Source organism: Eublepharis macularius, chromosome 15 (assembly GCF_028583425.1).
Source record: "Eublepharis macularius isolate TG4126 chromosome 15, MPM_Emac_v1.0, whole genome shotgun sequence".
Lineage (NCBI taxonomy): Eukaryota > Metazoa > Chordata > Lepidosauria > Squamata > Eublepharidae > Eublepharis > Eublepharis macularius.
The window spans coordinates 10,051,196-10,074,422 of record NC_072804.1 but is presented as its reverse complement, the minus strand read 5'-3'; positions in this window follow the sequence as shown (position 1 = coordinate 10,074,422).

Below are 23,227 nucleotides of genomic sequence, written 5' to 3'. Positions count from 1 at the left end.
ACCATCTGGACTTTTACTGTTTCGTCCACCGTAAACCATTTTAAAAATAATTTGTAAATCTTGGATATTTCTTTCTTGCCTTCTTGTAGTATCACTTCCTCTAACTCCGAATTTTCCAATCTTATTCCTCCTCTCTGGCAGTCCGCATTATAAAGGTCTCTGATCTGTCTGTACTGGAACCATCCATAAGAAGGAGACAGTTCTTCTTCTGTCTTTATTCTCAGCTTTGAATGTTGTATTTGTGTAATCTCCTTGTAAGTTAGACATTGCTGTTCGTTATCGACACTTCTCGGATCTATTACTTCATATGGAACCACCCATGAAGGAATTCCATCTTCCATATACAACTTGTATTTCTTCCAGACCGTGAAGAGGCTTCTCTGAATATAGTGATGCAAAAACATAGAGTCCGCTTTTACTTTGTCATACCACATATATGCATGCCATCCAAATATTTTTTTATGTCCCTCCAGGGCCAGCAACTTATGGTTTTTTAACATTATCCAGTCTTTCAACCATACAAGACATACTGCCTCATGATACAGTCTTATGTTGGGCAGTTGCAAGCCACCTCTTTCCTTCGCATCTTGTAAAACCTTCATTTTCACTCGTGGTTTCTTGCCTGCCCACATGTGGTATGACAAAGTAAAAGCGGACTCTATGTTTTTGCATAGAAGGAAACTTAAAGATCTTGGCCTAGGACAATATATTGTGGATTGGGGGAAATTGAAACAATTTTTGGAAAAAAAGTGGGATGTAAAAGGAGAACTGTGGCAGTTTGAATTTTTTTAAAAAAACAATGTTGCAATGAGAAGAGAGAAGGGATCTTACCATTTAGGGGGAATGTAATTATAATCTAAGCTAATATAATATTTAAGGGAATTTTACATTGAATATATGATATAATGAGAAGGGGTAAATAGATATCTCAATGAGATATACTATATATGATATATAACATAAAATAATGGGTTAGTGGATCAGACTTTACATTATAACATATTATGTGGTTATGCTATACGGTGTTGTGTGCTGTGCTACATTGGTGGCATAGCATACAATATATATATAATATATTACTATAATATATACTATATTGATAGTGTATTTGATGGAGTATATGCCTAAAAGAAAAGAAATAGAATAAGTTTAAAGTAAGAGATCCCTGCTATATATTATACTATATTGATATGTTATATTGATATGAGATATACTATATTGATAGTATGTTTGATAGAGTTTATGTAAAAGAATAAGAATGTGCTTAGAGTAAGAGATATTACGATTCAAAGTTGATAGGAAAATATAAATGAAATAGATTTAAGTAATAAGAAGGGTTAAGGGTTGGAAAGCTGTTGGAAGTCAATAGGGAGGGGGGAGGAAAAGGGTGGGGGACAGAGTAAGGGGAAAAATGGGATTATATGTGTTAAATTTGGAAAATTTTCTTTTGTTTTTCCACTCACCAATAAAATTTTATTTAAAAAAAAGAATTTATATGATATACTTTTTAGATTAAGTTGGGTATGGAAAACTGCTGGGAGTCACCAGAAAAGGGGGGGATGGGGAAAATGCAATGGGGTGAATAATGATAATGATTTCTATATGTATGTTTGTAAACCCATCCAATAAAAAATTCTTTAAAAAAAAAATTAAATTCTGAACGCAGAAGTTACCTGCTTGCAAGAAACCCATATCAGAAAAAAAGATTAGCATTATTTACAATGTAAAAAACTTGGTGATACCTTTTCTACTGCAGATGCGACTAAAAAAAGAGGTATAGTAATATATTTAAAAAGAACTGAAACCAACTTTGATATATTTGGCAAAAGATGGCAGAATATTACTGGTCAAAATATTTATAGGAGAGAAGAAGACTTTACTGGCAATGATATATGCACCAAATGACCACCAGGAAAAATGATACGATAATTTGAAGGAAATCTTGGTAAGATTTGACTACGGATATATGTGTAATTGGAGATTTCAATGCGGTATTTGATCAAGATTTAGATAGGAAGACAACAAAGAAACCTAAGAATTCTAAAGGGCTTCTCCCAAGATTCTTCTTTAGACTGGCGGAAGAATATAAACTGATTGATGTATGGAGAACAAGGAATTCAACAGGACGAGACTACACATTCTACTCAGACCATCATAAATCCTGGTCCAGAATTGATACGTGTTGGATTTCCACAGGGTTTATACAAGAAGTTAGAGATATGGATATACTTCCAAGAACGTATACGGATCATAACCCTTTATTATTGAAAATAGCAGAAACAACAAAGAAATTTAGATCGAAGCTGAATATACAATTACTAAAGAAAAAGTTCCTGAATGATGTTAAATAGGAAATGAAATATTACTTCCAGCAAAATATAAGTCCTGAAACGCACATGAATATCATCTGGGATGCAAGTAAAGCATATTTTAGAGGATTAGCCATAAGATATGCAGCAAAACAAAAAACGGAGAAGCAACAACAATACAAGGAAATAATGGGGAACATGGGAAAAAAAGGAAAAAGATCTAAAAAAGGACCCTTCGAATGCAAATCTAAAAAACAATACTTTCTGTGCAATCCTATGGCCGGCCCCAACGCCGGCGTGCCTGCACAGACGGAGCAGTGGCGCCGCCAGGCCGTATCCTGTGCCAGCAAAGTGCAGCGGCACCAGCCCTGGCAGCAGCGCAGAGATGCAAATTGGGAGAACCAGAAAGCGTTGTGGGCGGGCCTGATGCGCGGCCACCGCCAGGCGCAGCCAAAGGGCGCTGTTCCCCACAAGCAGCAGGGGGAGGGGCCAGGATAGGCGCAGCCAATGGGCAGCATGCGATCCCGGCCAGGCCCCAGAGCAGCAGGCAAATCGCGCCCATGCCGGCAGACCACCCTGGCTCGTGCGTTGGGCGGGGCTCGCAGTCGGGAAGGAGAGGGGTGGGCATGGTCTGAGGAGCCTCTCCCTCATTTGCCCAATGCAGCACCAAGTCCGTGGTGGCCGCATCCAGAGAGGTTGGCATGGGACTGCCAGGCGCCCTGCCATGAGGAATCCAGGGCAGCAGCCAATCCCGGCAGTAGGGAACAGCCACCAAGTCACGCCGAAGGGGAGGGTTGGCCTGAGGCCACCACCAAGAGGCAGACACAGCGGGCCTGCCCCCGTCCCCATCCCAAGGCAAAGACCACAGATACCTGTTGCACAGAAATCAGCCTTTATTATTATACCATCCCACCTCCCCCAGCAGACGTGAGGAAGGGGAGGCGTGTAGGAGAGGGTAGGTGTCGAGGGACCATGGGGAGGCAGGGCTGGGCAGAGCCCATTTGGAAGGACAGGCAGCCAGGGGCCCATCGATGGCCCGGGCGCTGCCTCACCAGCCCCCCCCGCTCGCCCCCTGCACCGTCCGGCGCCTGTGCGAGTGCATGGTCAGAAGCAGCTGCCCCTCCACCCAGCCTTCCCGGCTGCGGCGACCAGATCACACGGCCAAGCCCCGCTTCGCTGCCCCCACCCCCCCAGGACCCTTCCCCCTTGTCTCCAGCAGCTGTATAACACCCTGGGCTGCGGCCCCGCCTGTCCAGCAGAACACCCCACCCCCCGGAAGGTGGCAGCGGGGCTCACCGGCGAGGCCGGCGGCCAGACCCCCTTGGCCGTCCACGGGCCCGGCCTCTTGCACGCAACTGGGCTCGAGGGAGGGGCGCCTCTGGGGCAGGTGGAGCTGCTGCAGCGGGCGGGTCTGGCGGGTACAGGATGGTGACAAGCCGCCCGAGCAGGGCTTCGGCACGGGCTTGAGAGGCACGGAGCCCCTCTCCCACCTCCAGTACCGCGGCCATGAACTCCCGCCCGCGGTTGTTCACCTCCTCCCATGCGGCGTGCACCTCTAGCCACTCCCTCTCGATCGCCGCCCACATCGCGGCCAGTGTCGGGGGAAGCCGCTGGGCAGGGCAGGGGCCGCGAGCCCATGCTCCTGGAAGGACCCCCTCCATGGGCCGCTCCCTGTCAGAGGTGGAGCCAGGTCCTTCCCGCACACGGCCCATGGCACCCGGGAGCGGGGGGGCTGGAGGGGAGGGTGCTGCAGCCTGGGGTGGCTCCTCGAATGACTCTGTCGATGAGGTGTCCTGAACCAGCGGAGTCCCAGGGCCACCTTCACCCTCCACCGACACAGGGAAGCCGAGCGACTGCAGGAGAGCCGCTCCAGCTGCAGAGGTCCTCCTGGAGGGTGGCAGCTCGCGCAGCTGGGCAATCACATCCCCTCCTATCTCCAGGCGCATGGTCCCTGCCGGAGAGAGACGTGGGTGGGAAGAGGGCCCAGGGAAGTAAGAGCAGCGGCCCGACATGGGCCGCCAAAGGTCACCGAGCCGGGCCAGGCACACCCATTCCAGCCGCGGGCGCAGCCCCCCTCGAGACCGGCCGGCGCCACGAGGGGCCTGGGATGCATGGCCGAGGCCCGTGGCCAAGCCGGTCCCTGGCCCCACCAGCAGCAGGGCCACAGATACATACTATGCTCCGGATCCATGCCCCCCGATGGGCCCGGTTGAGGCTCCTCGTCACTGGCAGCAGGGGCTTGCTGCCGTGGTGGAAGGGCTGCCTGTTCCTGGGACCCGCTCTCTGCCAGGAGGGGCACAGACCCTGCTGCCTCTGCCTCCGCCTGGCTTGGGTCCGGACCCTCAGGGGCTGTGCTTACCCACGGGAGAGGCCCTGTCACACATGCGCCACGATCCATGCTTTTCCTCCCCCCCTCACCTCCCTGAATCCGCAAATACTAACCGGGCAGGTCCTCGACGCCCAGGCCGCCCACCACCGCCTCCGGGATGACCGCTCACATGACTGCCTCTGGGCCTGGGAGCCCCTTGTTGAGGGCCCACTCATAAGGAACCCCCTGAGACATGAGGAGGCGCACTCGTTTGCGCGGGGGCCCAAAAGAATCATTCCAGTGCTTCATTGTGGAGTGAGCAGTGCGGGGCGCATTGCCCACGGCTGAGACCCTCTCAGCTGCCATCTGCCAGAATGCCCGTCGTCAAGACCGGGACGAGGCGCCCCTGTTCGTGCTCAGGGCGACCTCTGCATTCTCCACCACAAGCCCAAAAAGCAGCACTCTCTCAGCCTCCGTCCAGTTTGCCTGGCGCTGGCTCCCGCCGCCACTAGTGCTCACAGCAGACATGGGGCCAGTGCCTGCTGGAATGTCCGGTCCCCGAGATAAGTGGTGGGAATCGGCCACCTAGTCATGTGCCCACCCACCCCCTTGGCAAGATGGAGGAGGGCACAGGGAGTGCAGGACCAGGAAGGGCAGCTGGGATGGCCCATGCAGCGGACAGAGGACCCGCTCCCGAGCGCCACTCACAACGGGCCGCTGAGACTGGTAGGCCTGCTGCTTCCAGGTGTGTGGGGGGGTTCAGGGTGCTGGAACTTAACCTGCGCTCCTTCCAGGCAGGACCTCAGTCATCCCCGCCTGGTGCCCGCCACTGCCGCCGCGGCTCCCAGCCATCCGGACCAGCCACCTCCTGCTGGCCGTGTATGTCTGAGTGGCCCTCAGGCGGCGCTGCCTCAGATGCCGCTGCCGGTTCCAGGCCAGGGTGCCATCCCTGCTCCTGGGTGACATGACTTGCCTGGACCGCTTTCGCCTGGACAGGGCAGCCATACAGGCTCTGTGCGAGGAACTCGCACCCGCTCTTCAGGGGCAAGCTGCAGCTCCCCGGGGCATCCCCGTCCTCCAGAGGGTCCTGCTGTCCCTCCGCTACCTCGCGACTGGCTCCTTCCAGGGAGTGATGGCTGAGGCCTTGGAGGTCTCCCAGTCATCCGCCAGCTGCTGCCTGCATGCCTTCCTGGACGCCCTAGTTGGTCGGATCCACGAGCACATCCACTTTCCCACCTCAGAGGCAGAGTTGGCACGCATCCGGGCAGGCTTCTCCTCCATTGCGGGTTTCCCCAATGTGATTGGCACAGTCAATCAGAGAGGAGCCACAACCAGAGAGGAGCCACAGGCCTACAGGAATCGGCACCGGTTCTACAGTATCAACGTCCAGGCGGCCTGTGACCACCAGGGGATCTTCACGGACCTCGTTGCCAAGTTCCCAGGAAGTGTCCACGATGCCCAGATCTTCACCACCTCCGGCCTGAACAGGCTCCTGTCATCATGGCCTGAGGGGAGAGACTGGCTCCTAGGTCAGGAGTCGGAGGGGGAGCCGTGGGGGGACGGGGATGGGAAGGGAGATCCTAACACCGCCTCCCCTTGCAGGTGACCGTGGCTATCCATTGCTGCCCTACCTCCTGACACCCTACCCTGCGGATGAGCCCGCCGACAGAGCCAACTACAACCAGGCCCACTGGCGCACGAGGATGGTGATCGAACGTGCTTTCGGCCAGCTGAAAATGCGCTTCAGATGTCTCCACCACACGGGCGGTGGCCTGGCCATGCAGCCGTTCACTGTGGCCAAGCTCGTGGCTGCCTGTGTCATGTTGCATAATATCGCCGTGCGCCAGCAGCTCCCGTTGCCAGCCATGGAGGGCCCCGGCGAGGACCCCTGGCTGCCTCCTGCCGGCCGCCTTTCCCCTGAGGCCCCTGAAGAGCCCCTGGAGCATCACCAAGCTGTGCGAGACAGGGTCACGGAGCATCTGTGGCATGCTGCGCGCTGAGGTCCATGCCTGGCCTTGAAGGGCTTGGCCAGCCAGACACTCGACCTTTGCACACCCATGGTGTCCCAGGAGTCCCCTCCAAGTGCCCGCTCCTGTGACCCCTGCATGTAGAGAGCATGGGAAAGCCGTCCCGGCCGGCAGCCACCGCCCCCATGCACAGGCTGCACTGGAAGAGCAGTTAACGAACTTGACTTTATTCCCAATCGTTTCCAGGGCCTCATCGAGCACCCAGAGAGCAGCTTGCCAACCCAGCACGCCGGCCTCAGCAGCCAGGAGGGTGAGGGCTAGGTCGCGCGCTGGAGCAGGGGGAGGCAAGTGGCCCTGCCACAGTGTCCCTGTTACAGGACAGGGGCCCAGCTGGGGTCCCAGATGCCTGTGGCTGGGACGGCATATCGGCTTCGGCCGCTTCCTGCCAGGCTCCTCCACTGGGTCGCCCTCCGGGTCTTAAGCAGGTGGCGGGTAGCAGGGTGGAGACCAGGCGGTGAAGCCCCTCCCAAGTTCCTCCTCATCTGGCGAGGGGCTCCGGGCGGGCGCCGCTGTGGAAGCAAGAGGTGGGGGATGGGGGCATCAGGGCCCCTGTGGCCTTGGGGCTTCCGTCATGGCCGCAGTCCGCCCTGCCCCATACGCCCATGCCTCCCTGTTGTCAAGACTCACATAGTGCCGCTGCTCGGGCCTGCTGGAATGCCCCGTGAACCTGGTCCATTGCGGCCATCCACCTGTCATTGATGGTCCCTGCAGAGGGGGGAGGGAGGAAGGGCACCCGTTGGTGGCAGCCCAGCATGTGCTGCAAGCACCTGCAACCTGTGCCTCGACGGAAGCGGCTGGGACGCCTCCGGGCCCTTATGGCCTGCCCTCCGCGACAACAGAGGAGGCCCCCCAGATGGCGCTGAGGCCCGTCCGGCGTAGAGGGACCCCGACTTACTGCGTGCGGGGCCCGCAGCCACCTCCTCTTCCAGGAGGTCAAGCTCCACCTCACACAGCACCGCGTCTAACCACACTCGCACGAGGCGGGCCTCCTCCGCACGGCCCGGGAAGAGCTCCTCCAGGTAAACTGGGCACACTGTCATCGCACCCTCATCTGCCAGGAGGTCATTCCCGGCTGCCTTGGCAATGAGCTGGGTCCCGAGCCTGGCCGCCCACTGCTCCCGCCACCCGTCACCCTCCATGCTGCCGGGACCGCTGTGGGTATTGTGTTTCTGTGCTGCCCACCGAACTACATCGCTCGCCGGCATGACCTTGGAGGGTCTGAGATGTAACAATTCCCTATCTTCTGTCTGGCAGCTGCATAGGCCTGGGATAGGCTCATCAGAGGCCTCCTGGCTCGGACCTGTGGGTTGGAGGGGAGGGGGCCGCGGTGGTTGGCTTCCTATGGCCCCAGGGCGCTCATCCCTTTCGAGGATGCTGCGCTGCTCAGGTGCGCTTGCCACATGCCAACCCTTAGGCCTCGCCCTATGGCGTGCCGCGGGTCTGGGAATAAAGCTTATCTGCCCATGGACCCGTGTCTGCCTGCAATAATTTGGAGATCTGCCAGCCATATCCTGTTCTGGCACCATGAGCCCATGACCAGGCCCGTGCTGACAGCGCATCCCTTCCGAAAGGGAGGGGGGAAAGAGAAGGATGCACAAGGACTGGCCAGGGGCCACTCTGGCATGTCTTCCATATCGCCCTGACGCACCGGCCCTGCCTGGCATGCCGCCCTGAGCTGGGGTGCTCACGCAACTTGCCATTGGGGGGGCCCTCCCGGGGTCTGGGGTGGCCACTCAGCCTGCATGGCCCGGGCGGGGGGGAAAGCACTGTGGCAGCCAGCCGGGGGACCCCGGGCTCCTGCGTTTCAGCCACTTTGCGTGGGTGGCGTACTCCTCCACTGCCCCTGTGGGTGGGGCCAGCGGCCTCCCCTGCAGGATTGGTGGGGCTGTCAGCCTAGGAGTGGGTCCCACCCCCCCGCAAGGCAACGCAAGCGGCCACAGATGCTGAAAGCAGGAGACGGCGCCGGGCCAGGGTGGAGCCACGCGCAGCCTCGGACACACCCCACCCCTCCCAACAACCATGGCATGTTGGCGTTGGAGGCTGGCAACTGCCACGCAGGATTGGATGCAAGGCGGGGCACCGCGGGGCAGAGGGTGTTGGAATGGCCAATGGGGCTGCCGCAGGCACCCAAGGGGCTGGACCCGCTCTGGGGGGAGGCCACTCATGGGACTGTGTTGCTGCGGCTGTGGCTGCAACAGGAGCGATCCTCCTCTGGCGCGCGGGACCTCCTGCCCGGGATATGGCATCCGCCTGCCTCTACCCTAGTTTCTTTGCTGATGGGGCTAGGGTTTGGGAGAGCGGACCGTTTCCTCTGCCATCTCCCGCCCCCCTGCAGCAGCACCCCTGGCAACCCTCTCCCTGGCTTATCAGGTGCCAGCTGCTTGCCCTACCAGGGATTGATCGCCCTCGGTGGCTCCCCCCTCCCCGCTGACATGCCCTGCCCCAACCCTCTACCTGACATTACTGTGAGGGGAGGGGGGGCGGGGAGGCAGAACGGGGTCTGTCAGATACATTTGTGGCGATGTGCAGGTGGAGATATGTGACGGGAGTGTTGGGGGAGGGGCAGAGGACGAAGTCAGGCTCGCAGACAGAAGGTAGTTGTTTTACAACTCGTTTTATTGCACTGGAACAAGTGGGCTTGTTTTTAGGCTAGCAAGGGAGCCAGGGAATTCTTCACAGCTCTCCTTCCCGCTTGGCGGGGCAGGGCTGAGATGCAGGCCGTGGCGCGAACGTGCTTCCTGGGCTGCAGCCAACCGTCTGTCAGAAATGTTTGGGGAGGGTGGGACGCAGGGGAGCAGCCCTGCCCTGGACGTGCCTGTGGGGGGAAAAGACACATGTGGGCTTTGCCTTGTTCCACTGGCGAGGCAAGCCCCACACTCTGTCATCCGGGAGGATGCACATAGTCGAGGGCAGCAGCGACCAGCTGATGCATGATGGTCTGGCGAGGATGCACTCGGCCTTGGCAAGCCTTTACCTTTAAGGGAGGGAATGAGCTGGTCATAACAAACACCTGGTCGCCTGTGGTTTTCGGGGTGCCTGCCTCTGAGGCGGCCAGGGGCGGCCATGGTCGCCCCCCACCCCTGCTGGGCATCACCCGAAGCGGCAAGTGAGCGGGTGGGATCAGGTGAATGGGCGGTTTGCACTAATCTGCGGAACGGGTCCCCCCTCCCCTACCTCCTCCTCACCTGTCAGCGCTCCGTCAGTCATCACCAGGCGGGAATACCGGAGTCAGGGTACCTGCAAGGAAATGGGAGAGGCTGCTGTAAGTTCGCCAAGTGTCACTCCCTTCTCTCACGGAAGGGTTAATTTGTTTGTGCTTAGTTAGAAGCAACTGGCTTGCATGAGTCCAGTTAGATGTTGAGTTGTTCTTCCTGTCGGGGTAAAAAGGGGGTTAGCCAGACATTTGCACTTCTTCCCTTTTACAGGAAGTGCCCCCACTTTTTCGCAAAGTCCCCCGATTGCATTCTGTGCCTGCCACCATGAATGCCCTCACCCCTGTTTGGTGTTCAAAGGGGCAACGCCACGCAGCACACGGACAGAGCCTCCCACGACCTGCTCACTTACCTGAGGGTTTTGGCCGGCGCTGGCCGGATGTTTTGTAGGGCGCAGTCGCAGGTGATTGGGTGCGGAGAGGGGGGCTCGTCCACGCGGGCGCGCACGCTGATTTGTCCAAGGGATAGTTCTCATCCTATGCTCCTTCGGGCCATGGAGGCGGGGCTGGGCGCTCAGAGAGGGGGCCGGTTTTTCGCCGTTCCATGGGCGCCTATGGGCTACACCTTCTTTTTCTGTGGCATAGCTTTTTTGTGCTGCTGTGGGTGTTCCCGCTTCTGGAGGGGCTTAGGGAGCAGACTAACTCCGACCCCGCCCTGTTCCCCACCCACCCCTGCACCGGCGTGGGGCTCTACGCCACTCCTCCGCCGCTGCCTGGGCGCCTGTGGCTTGCGCCGGTGCCAGCCTGCCGGCGGGCCAGCGCCGCATCCCAGCGCGGGTGGAGGGCGACTTACGCGGGCGTAAAGCCCAGATACGCCGTCGCAAGCCTTAGTTCGGTTCCTATTCACTTTCCCTGCCCCTCTTAGGATTGGGCTGCCCGTCCATCAATACTCCTCTGATAACTGCCTTATAAGTATCCCAAACTTTATGAGTTGAAACGGTATTATTCAAATTATACTGTATAAAGAATTTGGTCACTTTTTGTAACAGTTCTAAATTACCCTTTTGCTGCAGCAAATCCTCATTTATTTTCCATCCTCGTCTTTTGGTGCATTTTCCAAACTTCCACATAATTGGATTATGATCTGAGCCTACTTTTGGCATTATCTCCACATCTTTTGTCCACACAACCAAATCCTTAGAGGCCCAGATCATATCAATTCTTGATAATGTCAAATGTCTTGGTGAAAAATACGTATACTGCTTTGCTTTAGGATTATTCCTTCTCCAAGTATCCTCCAGATTCTCCTGATCCTTCATTTCAAAGAAGGATTTTGGCAATAATCCTCTTTTCTTTTGTGCACCCTTTGTTTTTTTGTGAACATCTAAAGCCGTAACTCCATTAAAATCACCTGCCAAAATTATTTGTGAGTAAGTTAGTCCATCCAGTTGTTTCTGTAAATCCTTAAAAAAATTGTCCTTAGCTCCATTTGGTGCGTAAATCCCAATCAGCAAAATCTTTTCCATATTCCAAATAATTTCCACGGCTATATATCTTCCTTCCACATCGTTAAATATCATTTTAGGTTGCAGTTCATCTTTAATATACAGAACTACTCCTCTTTTTTTTTGCTTCGATGAAGCTGCAAATTCCCTTCCCAATTTAGCATTTTTTAAATATTTCACATCTTGTTTCTTAATATGGGTCTCTTGTAGGCAAATTATATTACAATGCTGTTTGGATAGCCAATGGAAGATAGTTTTACGTTTAGAAGGTGAATTAAGGCCATTTACATTCCAAGATATGATTTTGCACTCCATGATCAAATTCTAGATCTTTTAGGTAAGTCTTTTTCATTGTCCATAAAGAACCTCTCCATCTCGTGACTGGACCTAATTGTTTTTTTAACTGTTTGAAATTCAAAACTCAGACCCTCTGGTATTTCCCATCTGTATCTAATATTCAAATCCTTCAACATTTGAACCAATTCTCTGTATTTCTTCCTCTCCAACAAAACTCCCCTAGGTAACTCTTTCATTATTCGCACTCTTTTTCCAGCAATTTCCAGAGGGTTTTGAAACTGCTTACTCACAATATCTTCTCTTGTTCTTTTTGTTGTAAATTGCACTATCATATCTCTTGGTAGATTTCTTTGAGCTGCATATTTTGAATTAATTCTGTACGCCACATCCAGTAAAGCTGCAATTTCTTCCACTTCTTTATCCAAAAATTCTGCAAGTATTTCTGATATCTGCTCTTGGGCTGACTTTCCCTCTACTTTTGGGACTCCGCGAAATCTAAGTTGTCTTTCCATGTATTTACATTCCATCACGGCCATTCTTCCTTGCAAACCCTTAGTTTCTGTCTTAAAGGAAACAGACAATTTATCAACTTCATCCTCCATTACCTTCACTTTCAACTGCATCATTTGTAACTCCTTCTTGACCTCATCAATACTCTTGGTTACTTCAGCCACCTCCAATTTAAGTGTCTCTTTAAAGTCTTTCGCCATATCCCTTATCATATCCTTGATCTCCTTATTTCCATTTGCCACTTTCTTGTCCAAGCTCTCCAATGCCGACTGCCACTCCTTCTTCGACATCGTGGGGCTGGCTTTACCCCACTCCCACGAGTCCACTCTCTTCCGCAACTCCGTGGTGAAAGTAATTTATTATTTTCAAAGTTAAGTCTTTTATTTAAAACAAATTCTTCTCCAATTAAACAATTCTGGTATCCAAAATGGCGGGTGTCTTTTCTCTATGGTTTTAACTCAAAGCTTCTGCCCTTATCCTTCTCCAAGATGTCCCACTTCCGCTTAAGTTGAGGTCTTGCCCTTTCCCTTTTCCAAAATGGCGCTCTTCCTTTTCCGGGTTTCCTTTGACCGCCGCTTCCAGCCTGTTACTCTATTGCTTTGACGCACTTCCTGCTCCATCACAGTCACACAGCAGTCCTCGCATTTTTTCAAGTTTCCCACAGTTCACTATCTCTCTTAGACCACAGGTATGTAAACAATAATTACTTTTCCAACTCTAATTCTTCTAAATAAATTCTTTTTAACTCAGTCACTTTACCGGAGCATAGCCAATCTGTCCTTATAACTTAGCAATCTTTATCTTCCAAATTAATTCAGTTCTTCTTACCAAATTTCTTCTCAAAAAGAGAGATAGCAATCTTTACCTTAATAGTTCTATTTGCGGGTTGTAATCACTGTTTTGGTACTCAAAATATTCCAAATTAGTCCAAATTAGTTACTGAAGCTTGGGTACGGTGATCCTATGTCAATTCAATGACTCCAAAGCTGCTGCAGAGATCTTTGCCATCCTTCATCGAGCGGGACCTCAAGGCTGGGTGGGCGATCATTGCACAGATCTCCCCCCACAGCCAAGATCAATGCACCCTCTGGATCCCGAGCGTTCACGCCTGTTCTCCTCCTGAGAACAGGGGGCCATGGGCAATCTAGCACCCCGCTAGCCCTCACAAACAGCGGCTTGGACAGCTCCGCTCTCAGAGCTGCGTCAGACCACCATGATCCCAAACCGTAAGTCTTGAGCCGCACATTCTCAATGAGGAAATTAATCATCTAAACCACGCACTTCTGGCAAATGGCTACTCCAGAAATGAAATCTGAAGAGCAATCAAACCCAGGATGAATCAAACAACCAAGGAAAAACAGTCTCCTACAGGAAAAGTGTTTTTGCCATATATCAAAGGAATTACTGATCAGATGGGAAAGCTTATGAAAAAGCATAACCTTCAAGCAGTATTCAGACCCACCCAAAAATACAACAGATGCTACGATCAGCAAAAGACAGTAGAGACCCCCTCACCTCTGCAGGAGTATACCGTATACCCTGCAGCTGTGGACAAGTTTACATCGGGACCACAAAGCGTAGCATCCGGACAAGAATAAAAGAACATGAAAGACACTGCAGACTTGGACAACCTGAAAAATCAGCAGTGGCTGAACATAGCCTAACTCAAACAGGGCACAGTATCTTATTCCAGGACACCAAAATACTGGACAACACTTCCAACTACTTTGTCAGACTGCACAGGGAAGCCATTGAAATTCACAAGCATAAGCAAAACTTCAACAGGAAAGAAGAAACCTTAAGAATGAACAGAGCATGGTTTCCAGTTCTGAAAAACACCAGGCTAACAAAACACTCTATCCCCGACAATAGCCCTGCAGAGAAGATTAGCACATCAAGCCCCAATCCATATGCAAAAGAACCTCCTCAGGATACAGTGAAGCCTCCCTCCATTAGCATTCCACACCCTGGGAAACTCTTACAGGATGACTCAGCTGAACCCCACCCCTCCTAAGTAGATATAAATGACCTGCCAACATCTTTTCCACACTGTGACACTGAGAGATCTCTGTCTTTTGGTGCTACACCTCTGAAGATGCCAGCCACAGCTGCTGGCGAAACCATCGTTCTCCAGCCGTGAAAGCCTTTGACAATACATCGAAACCCTAAAACCTTGGGATTTTTAATAGTACAAACCATGGACCTTTTCCAGGACTGGGGGCATTTGTTTCCTTTGGAGCACAGTCGAGTAAACCACCTGGGATCTTAAATGTTAGGAGTGGCAGCCAAGTGGTATGTAACCCTGTACAACATGGGAGCACCCAAGCTACATGACTTAAATGCTTTTGCAAATGCTCTGAAAGCTCAATTTGATGACCCATTAGAAGGGGAAAGAGCCAGAACACAGCTCAGAACCATCAAACTGGGGTCCAGAACCATCAGGGAATATGCTGCTGAATTTAGGCAACTAGCCACCAAAATATCGGGCTATCATGAAGGAGTAAAAATTGAACTCTTTCAAAACGGTCTAAATGCTGATCTACTAGACCATGACTTTGTTAGGGTGGATTCAACTAGCATGTGAGGTTGAAAATAGAACCCAAATAGTGAAGCTTGTAAGAATGCAACAACAGACAGGATCAAGGAGTCCCACCATGGCAGACAGGAGTCGCATCCTGCTGGGTTCAAAAACCCCTACCTCAGTGCTTGGTGTCAGGGTTGAAGTGTTTGTATGCAACCAAAGAGACTCCATATTAATTCTTTCAGTATTTTAAGTGCTTTGTTCACAGGTGCCAAGATGTTCCCAGCAGCTATCTCACGGAAGAGGAGTGTTTTGGCTATTGCTTCTCCAGCCTTGGGAAGAGAAGCATGATGGAGACAAAGAAAATGTCTAAATTGTGGGGGCATGGGACATTTTGCTGCACAATACCCCAGAAAATCAGTGCAGGGGGAAAGAGCCAAAGCCTACCCAAACCCGCAAGGTCACCTAAACCGACGGGTCAGATCTGGAGTGTGAAACATGGGGAACCAGAGACTGGCTTGGATGTCAATGAGGGTCTTGGATATACTGAGGAGCCCACACAAAAAAAAGCGAAGGAGCATTCTACCCCGCAGTTGGGAACAAGACAGACCTGCCATAAAGAGGCCCCGCCAGCAGGTCCAAAAGGAATCTGAACCACCAAAGGTGAGAGAAAGAGGGGCCCGTTTGACTTGTTTAATATGTGAGGGCTAGCGGGGTGCTAGATCGCCCATGGCCCCCTGTTCTCAGGAGGAGAACAGGCGTGAACGCTCGGGATCCAGAGGGTGCATTGATCTTGGCTGTGGGGGGAGATCTGTGCAATGATCGCCCACCCAGCCTTTTAATAAAACCTTTAATAAAACCTTCTAAAAGCAATCACAGTGAATCAATGGCTGATTCCTTTGCTCTGATCTTCCTAGCAGCTAAAGCAAAAAGTGCCAGTTTTAGGGAAATAAAAGAATCCTTGTCGGAGAGCATCGTAACAATCTTATCAGAGACAGACAAGGGATGTAGAGCAAGCAAGATCTTAGCCAGAAATTTATTCCTAGGTTCTGAGTATAAAGGGCTCACTTCGGCAGCACATATACTACAGGTTGCACCAGGTGTGTTCATGAACCTAATCAACGAGGTGTTGCATGAATACCTCTACAAAGGTGTAGTTGTTTATCTGGATGATGTGTTGATTTATTCTGCTGATAAAGAATCACATGTAGAATTGGCCAGAAAGGTACTGACTGCTCTAAAGAAACACAAAGTGCCAGAGAAATTGTCTAAATGTGAATTTCATAAAGAGGAGCCGGATTTTTGGGGGTACTGAGTCTCTCACCAAGGACTGAAAATGGACCCGGCAAAAATCCAGGCTGTGGTGGGGTGGGAGGCCCCCCAAACAAGGAGACAATTACAATTGTTTCTAGGGTTTGCTAACTTTTACAGAACCTTCTTAAAGAACTTTGCTCAACTTGCCCTCCCCTTAACAGACTTGTTAAATCAAATCAAATTTATTATTACGGTCCTAGACCAGCAAAAGAATTACAGGAATGATCAATGTTACAGAGATAAACTAGAGAATTCCGATTAAAAGATACCTCAGTAACATAATAGATTACATTGCCTTAAAATATTTAAAATGTTTAAAATATTTAAAAATGCTTAAAATTTAAATTTCAGCATATCATAAAACCCAGGTACCGTAAAACCATAGTATAAAACTCTTTAGTTGGTAGTAAACGAACTCCTGTTCTTTATTGCCATCCAACCAAACTTAGCAACCTTATGTGTTATGTCCTGGGATCTATCCGAGAGCATTTTTGAGAGTAGAAAAGCTCTTTGTCTACCTGGATGGGCAGAAAGTATAGGCCTTATATAAACTTCTCGAAGTTGCATATGTATTTTGCAGTTGAAGATGACATGTTCTAGCGATTCTGTTTTCCCATCACCACAGGGACACAGGCGTTCTTCCAGTGGCATTCTTTTGTATCTGCCTTCCAGTACAGCTGATGGGAGAGCGTCCCAATGCATTTTCGTAAAGGTTCTCCTGTGTTCGTGAATGGCAAGGTTGAAAAGATAAGGCATAGGGGTTAGCCTAACCATGGGGTCAGGATCAAACAGTAAAACATTGAATCTGTTCAAGTCGTGTTGTCTCTCGACCTCTATTATTCTCTGCTTAATGGCCTTTTTGGCTTGATTATAACCCATACTGAGCAATAATTGCTGAGATAAGCCATAGGAGGCTAGTTTACTATCTATCTTGCTGGCCCAAGATGGTGTACAATGATCAGTTAACATTAAATTTACAAGCCCTTTAGGGAAGAAAGTTAACTTTAACCAATGAAGAATTGCTGCAATCCATAATCTGGCCTCTACTGTTATCAGGCCTGAGTCCAGTCGGACTGCAGCATTTGTAGTACAAGGGGGGACCTGAAAAATACCTCTCAGAAATTTTGATTGTGTTATTTCCATCGGGGTACAGTTGGATTTAATACTAAGCAGAGCTCCATACATTAATTGGGCTAATGATTTTGCAGAGAATAACCTGAGCGCAGGTGTCAGGCATCTGCCTCCCTTGGTCCAAAAGAATTTTTGAATTGCTCCGGCAGACTTTTGAGCACTCAAGGCAACATGGGCAATATGTGCGTTGCACGACCCAGTTGCTTGGAAGACCACACCCAGATACTTAAAGCATCGTACTTGCTCTATGCGGACTGAGTTCAGGTTCCATGAATAAGTTCTGGGTCTCTGGGCAAAGACCATTATCTTTGTTTTAGCATAGTTGAGCTCTAGAGTGTTATCCCGGCAATACTGCATAAGTGAGCGCAAAGCTCTCCTCAGACCTATAGGAGTCCTGGAGAGTATGACTGCATCATCAGCATACAGAAGCACAGGAATATGCCTGTTCCCAACTTTCGGGAGATGGAAGTCTGGCTTGTTTAAATAGGCTACCATATCATTGATATATAAATTGAACAGAAGGGGGGCCAGTATACATCCCTGTCTGACTCCCTGCCCTACTTCTATTGAATCTGACAGGTGGCCTTGGGGACTGTATCGTACTCGTATTGTATTATTTTCGTGTAGGGTCCGAATCAGAAATAATAAGCGTCTGTCTATTGTTGTAGTTTCTAATTTCTCACACAGAGTGGTTCTAGAGATTGAGTCAAACACTGATTTTAAGTCGATGAAAGCTGCATATAATGATGCTGTTGAATTGGAGGAGTATTTTGTGATCAGGTGGTCTAAGAACACACATTGATTTAGTGTTGAGTGCCCCTCCCTAAACCCAGCTTGTTCATCAGCTAGGCAGCCCCCTTCCTCAATCCAGTCCCTAAGTTTCCATTGGAGATGTTTTGCATATAACTTACTTATAGAGCTTAAAAGGCTAATAGGTCTGTAATTAGAGGGGTCATCTTTACTGCCTTTTTTATGGATAGGAATGATGACGGCAGCCCCCCAATCCCTTGGGATTCTTCCAGTATTATCTATTATTGAGAATAGTTCCGTCAAGAAAGGAATCCACTGGTCAATATTTTGTTTTATTAGCTCGGGGGGGGATCAAATCAATGCCAGGTGATTTACCAGGCTTTAAAGATTCGATAAGACGCTTCACTTCTGTGGGATTCACTGGCTGCCATTTTGGAAGGGTACTAAGATCTATACGGCTCTTTGTAGTGTTTTTCCCACAATTCTGGCACTATTATGGTGTCTGTCATCTTATGAGCACTGCCTGAGTGTTGTGCAATTAATCTCCAGAATAGGGTAGAATTGTTGTTCTTTGTCGCCTGATTTAATTGTTCCCATGCGAGAACAACTGCCTCCTGCTTTTTCCTTTGGAGGAGTTGTTTATACTGTGATTTTTGAGTTTTTAACTCCTCCAAGGTTACTGTCCCTGGTTCATACCTATATCTAAAAATAGCTAGCACTGAGAGAGTTTTTTACTTTTCTACATTCATCATCAAACCAGGATTTATTAGGTCTCTGGTTTACCCTTGTATTCCTGGTGTTTGAGCCCTTCAGGATTTTTTGAAATTCCTCAAGCAGAGAATCGTATTCTCCAAAGCAGGAATCAGGATCCCCTGAGTTATAAAATCTTTGTGACTTGGGGTTAAGTCTCCCTGGGCTCATGAGTTTAGATACATTCCTACTTAGGTTGGTGTTCCATCTAATCTGGAGGAATCTCTCACCTTGAACTGGTTTGCTTTCCCCTTGTGCCCCTACATCTGTGTTATGTATTGGAACAGCTAACTTCACATTAAGTGGTAAGTGATCGCTGTCACAATAAGGATCAATCTCAAAGGTTTCGGTAAATTGTACAAGGTTGTCTGAAACCATAATATAATCAACTGTACTCATTCTATCTCCTGACCAATAGGTGTATTCGCCAGGGTAATCATTCAAAATTGAACCATTCAATATGCATAAGTTGTTTCGAAATGCCATTTGTGTCAGGAGAAATCCTGAATAGTTGGCTTTAGGGTCTTCTGAAGAATGAGCATATGGTAAAGTTTGAATAGAAGTGCTAGGAGGACAAGTCTTAAACTGGGAATATAGACTAGCATCGTCCACCCCTCTCCGGGCATTAAAGTCTCCACCCACTAACAGCTGTGCAGTAGGATATATTGAAGATAACTGACCAATGTATGTTTCTAGGCCTGCCCAGAGTTTTTCTGTTTGTTCTTTTACTTGTGCTGGGGGCATATAAACATTAATAATTATAAAGGAGCAATATTGCAGATGGAAAGCCACAGCCATAGCATTTGAGTTAAATGAGGGGAGCGTGGCAATTTCCCCATTGAGGGTGTTAGAGATCATAATGGATAAACCTCCTTTTGCTCTCCCATGTAGTGAAGGCTGAGCTGCTAAGGCAAAAATTTGGTAGCCATTCAGAACTGGAGACTCAAGACACCACGTCTCCTGAAACAGTATTATGTCAAAGTTAGAAACATAATTGATAGTGCTATTCTCCTTTCTCCTATTATACCACCCCATAACATTCCATGACAGTATAGAGAATTCTTGTCTGCACATATCAGTATTCCTCAAGGGGCTCTTTGGTTGTCAGTCCATCGTAATCCTATCCAGGACCCCTTCAGAATCATGGTAAACACAGCCACCAATAAGACAACAGCCATTTGAGGGTTCATTGGCCTTAACTGAGACATTGTCTGTTGATTCATGTTGTCTTCTAGTGGGCATCGTCAGATGTTGATTGGGGAGGTCACTTATATCCGTCTTGCAGTTTCCTTGAGGAAGTAGTTTTGAGCAAGAGTTGCTTGCTGATGTAGTCTCTTGGGTGCATAAGCCCTCTTTATGTTCCCCCACATTAGAATTCCTGTGGACACCGGCATCGTTCTTTACGGGATTCACTTGTTGAGAAGTTGTAGAAAAGCTGTCTGGATTCCATAGGTCCACCACTATTGGCATGAGGGGAGCTGGGAGAGTTGCCATCTCTGAGCAGTTTTCTAGCACATTGGGCTCATTGGCCGCTGGAGAGGGCTTTTGTTCTTGCTGTATTGGTTTGACTTTGGTTCTCAGAAGCTTGTCTCTTAACTCTCCCAATCTGGTGGTGATCGCCTGCTGTTCAGAAGGTGGAAGGGCCTAGAATGAATTGAGTAGTTCTTCTTCAATTGTATTTTCTTTCTTTTTTTTTTTAATAAATTTTTTTATTTTTCATAACTACAAAACACTACACAACACTACACAAGACTATCACAAGGAAAGGGGAGAAGGAAGGGACAAAGGGGGGTGGAAAAAGAAAAAAAGAAAAAGGGGAAAAAAGAAAAAGGGGGGGGAATAAACTACAAACACTAAACACTACACTTCAATGTTTCCCTTCATACTGTCATAATACAAAAATAGCTCCATAGGATAATGATGGAGTGGTTAATCATACAGAAAATAAACATTTCAAATTCTGATTAAACTTTCCTCCCCCTTCTAGGTCCCGGACGCAGTTCTCTCTGTACAACCGCTGTTGCGGTGCTCTCCTCCTCCTCCCCCCCCTCCGGCTCCTCCTTTTCTTCGTTCTCGGTGCAGCAGAGTTCTGGGTTTTTATTCTCAAAATCCTTTAGTTGATCTTCTGATAATATCTTATGGGCCTGATCTTTATATCTGAACCATATTCCTTCCGGGAATAACCATTTGTACTTTATTCCATGGTCCCTCAGAAGAGCTGCAAACTTTTTATATTTAAAACGCCGTTTCCGGACTAGAAATGGAACGTCCTTCAAAATCTTGACTTTCAAACCCATAAAGTCCAAATCCGCATTGTATGAGTTATATAGGATGGTGTCCCGAATCTTTTTAAATGAAAAGTCAATAATGATCTCACGAGGCAACTGTCGCTTTGTTGCATATTTTGAAGAAGCCCGACGGACCTCCAAAATGGCGCTTTTAACCTCTTCTTTAGTCGTCCTCGCGGGTATCGCCAATAGTTCCGAGACCACCTCCCACAGATCCTCTTTTTCCTCCTCTTTCACGTTTTGGAGACGCAAAATTGTCTGCGTTCGTTCCACCTGTAGCCCGATCAGCTGGTTCTCAACCAACTTCAGCTCCTTTTTCGTAGCCTTCACAAGTGACGCACTTTCCAGAGCAGACTTCTCTGCCCCCCCCCCGCTGCTGCCTTAATGGTTTTCACTTCGCTTTCAATTAAGCCCACCCTTTGATCAGTTTCGTTCAGCTTGTCAACAAAGGGTTTTATGGCTTCCACCACCGCCCTGCGCACCAACTCTTCGAGCGACTCCCCCTTCAAGGTAGCCGAGATTGACTTACCGAGAGCGGGACTTTGCTTCTTTGCTGCCATTTTGGGGGGGGGGGGCGCCAACAAAATTCTGGAACTCAGCGAAGGGGAAGAACGAGTCTTCTTCAGATCAACCTCTCCTTCACGAACGCTTGTAGAACAGAAGGGATTCGCTTGTTTACGGGCTTCCGCCTGTTTCTTTTATTTGCCGTTTCTCGTTGCCCGGTGGCACTCGAGGCGCCGCGCACGTCTGCCGGCCTCCATAGGGACAAACGGGCAATTCCCCCCCCGCATTGATTTCGGGGAGTTCTTCCCGCCGCGTCCCGGACCCTGGCTCCCTCCCTGGGAGTCCTGGGGGCTAATCCTTGCGGATCAGCCGCCCGGTCAGGGTGCCCGGTCGTTTCCTCCCGGACCAGCCGAGAGGAGCGTCCGGCATGGCTGAGAAAACGAAACCGAATCTTCTTCAATTGTATTTTCAAGAGAGGAATGGGCCATTCTCAGGTGTAAGGAAGGGTCACTCTGCATGACGTCTGACACTGGATCTGGAGTAGAGCTCTCAGCCTCCATCTGGGAGTGGTCTTTTTGCCAGCATGGTAGCAGAGAATTTATGATCAGATTATTGAAAACTCTGGCAGGGAAAATCCTTTTAGTGTGCAAAAATTCCTTCCAGCGAAGCAGTAGGCTTGGAATTCTGGGGCTGCCAAATATGAGAAGAACTCTTTGAGCCTGGTATGGATTGTTAAGTGGCTCAACCGATATTAAGTCTATTGCTAGCTGACTCTCATGTAGAAGAGCTCTTAGATGAAACCTGGCCTGTCTTACTGAATGCCAAGATAATGTCTGGCCTTTGTAATTGCAAACAGACTTGTTAAAAATGAAGGGGAAAGGGCTGCAAGGGGAAAAAACCTAGTGCTAAATTCAGCTGGCTGGCAGAGTGCCAAGAGGCTTTTGAGAACCTAAAAAAGCTGTTTATTTCTGAATCGGTTCTACAGCACCCTGACGAGAACCGGAAATTCATAGTCCAAGTAGATGCTAGTGACACGAGTGGGCGTAGTGCTCTTACAGGCCAATGATGAGGGGAAACTGCACCCCTGCACATACATTTCTAAGAAATTCTCTGAGACTGAACCCAACTGGACCGTGTGGGAAAAAGAATCGTTTGCAGTAAAACTAGCCCTCAAAACCTGGCAGGATTGGCTAGAGGGGGCTAAAGTGCCTTTTGAAGTATGGACTGATCATAAAAACTTAGAGGCACTACACACACCCCAGAGACTGAATGCCAAACAATTAAGATGGGTGGAATTCTTCTCTAAATTCAACTTCACATTGAAATACCTCCCTGGGCGGTTGAATTTCCTAGCAGATGCCCTTTCGCACATGCCCCAACATGACAGCCAGAGGGAGGAGATAATTGATACAGTTTTCTCACCAGCTCAATTAGGAGGAATGGTGACGACATGCAGCCAAGCTACAAAAATGCAGAGCAGCCCAAAACCTGATCTCTCAGAATGGGGAGAGAGAGTAAAAGCAGAAATTGAAAAGGAGGGGGGAAATGTGCCCAAAGTCGAACTGAAACAGGAGAGGGATGGCCACTGGTACAAGGGAAGCAAACTTTATATCCCAATCAGCTTGAGAAAAGAAATCTTGCACCAGTGTCATGATGTAAAAACTGCTGGACATTTTGGATATCTTAAAACTTTACACTTAGTACAAAGACAATTTTGGATTCCAGCAATGAGAAAAGATGTGTCTCAATACGTATACTCCCGCCCAGTGTGTATAATGGGGAAATCAAGGATTGTTACAACCATTGGAAACTCTTCCTAGTCCTTGGGCTGTGATTTCAATGTACTTTATTACTGATCTTCC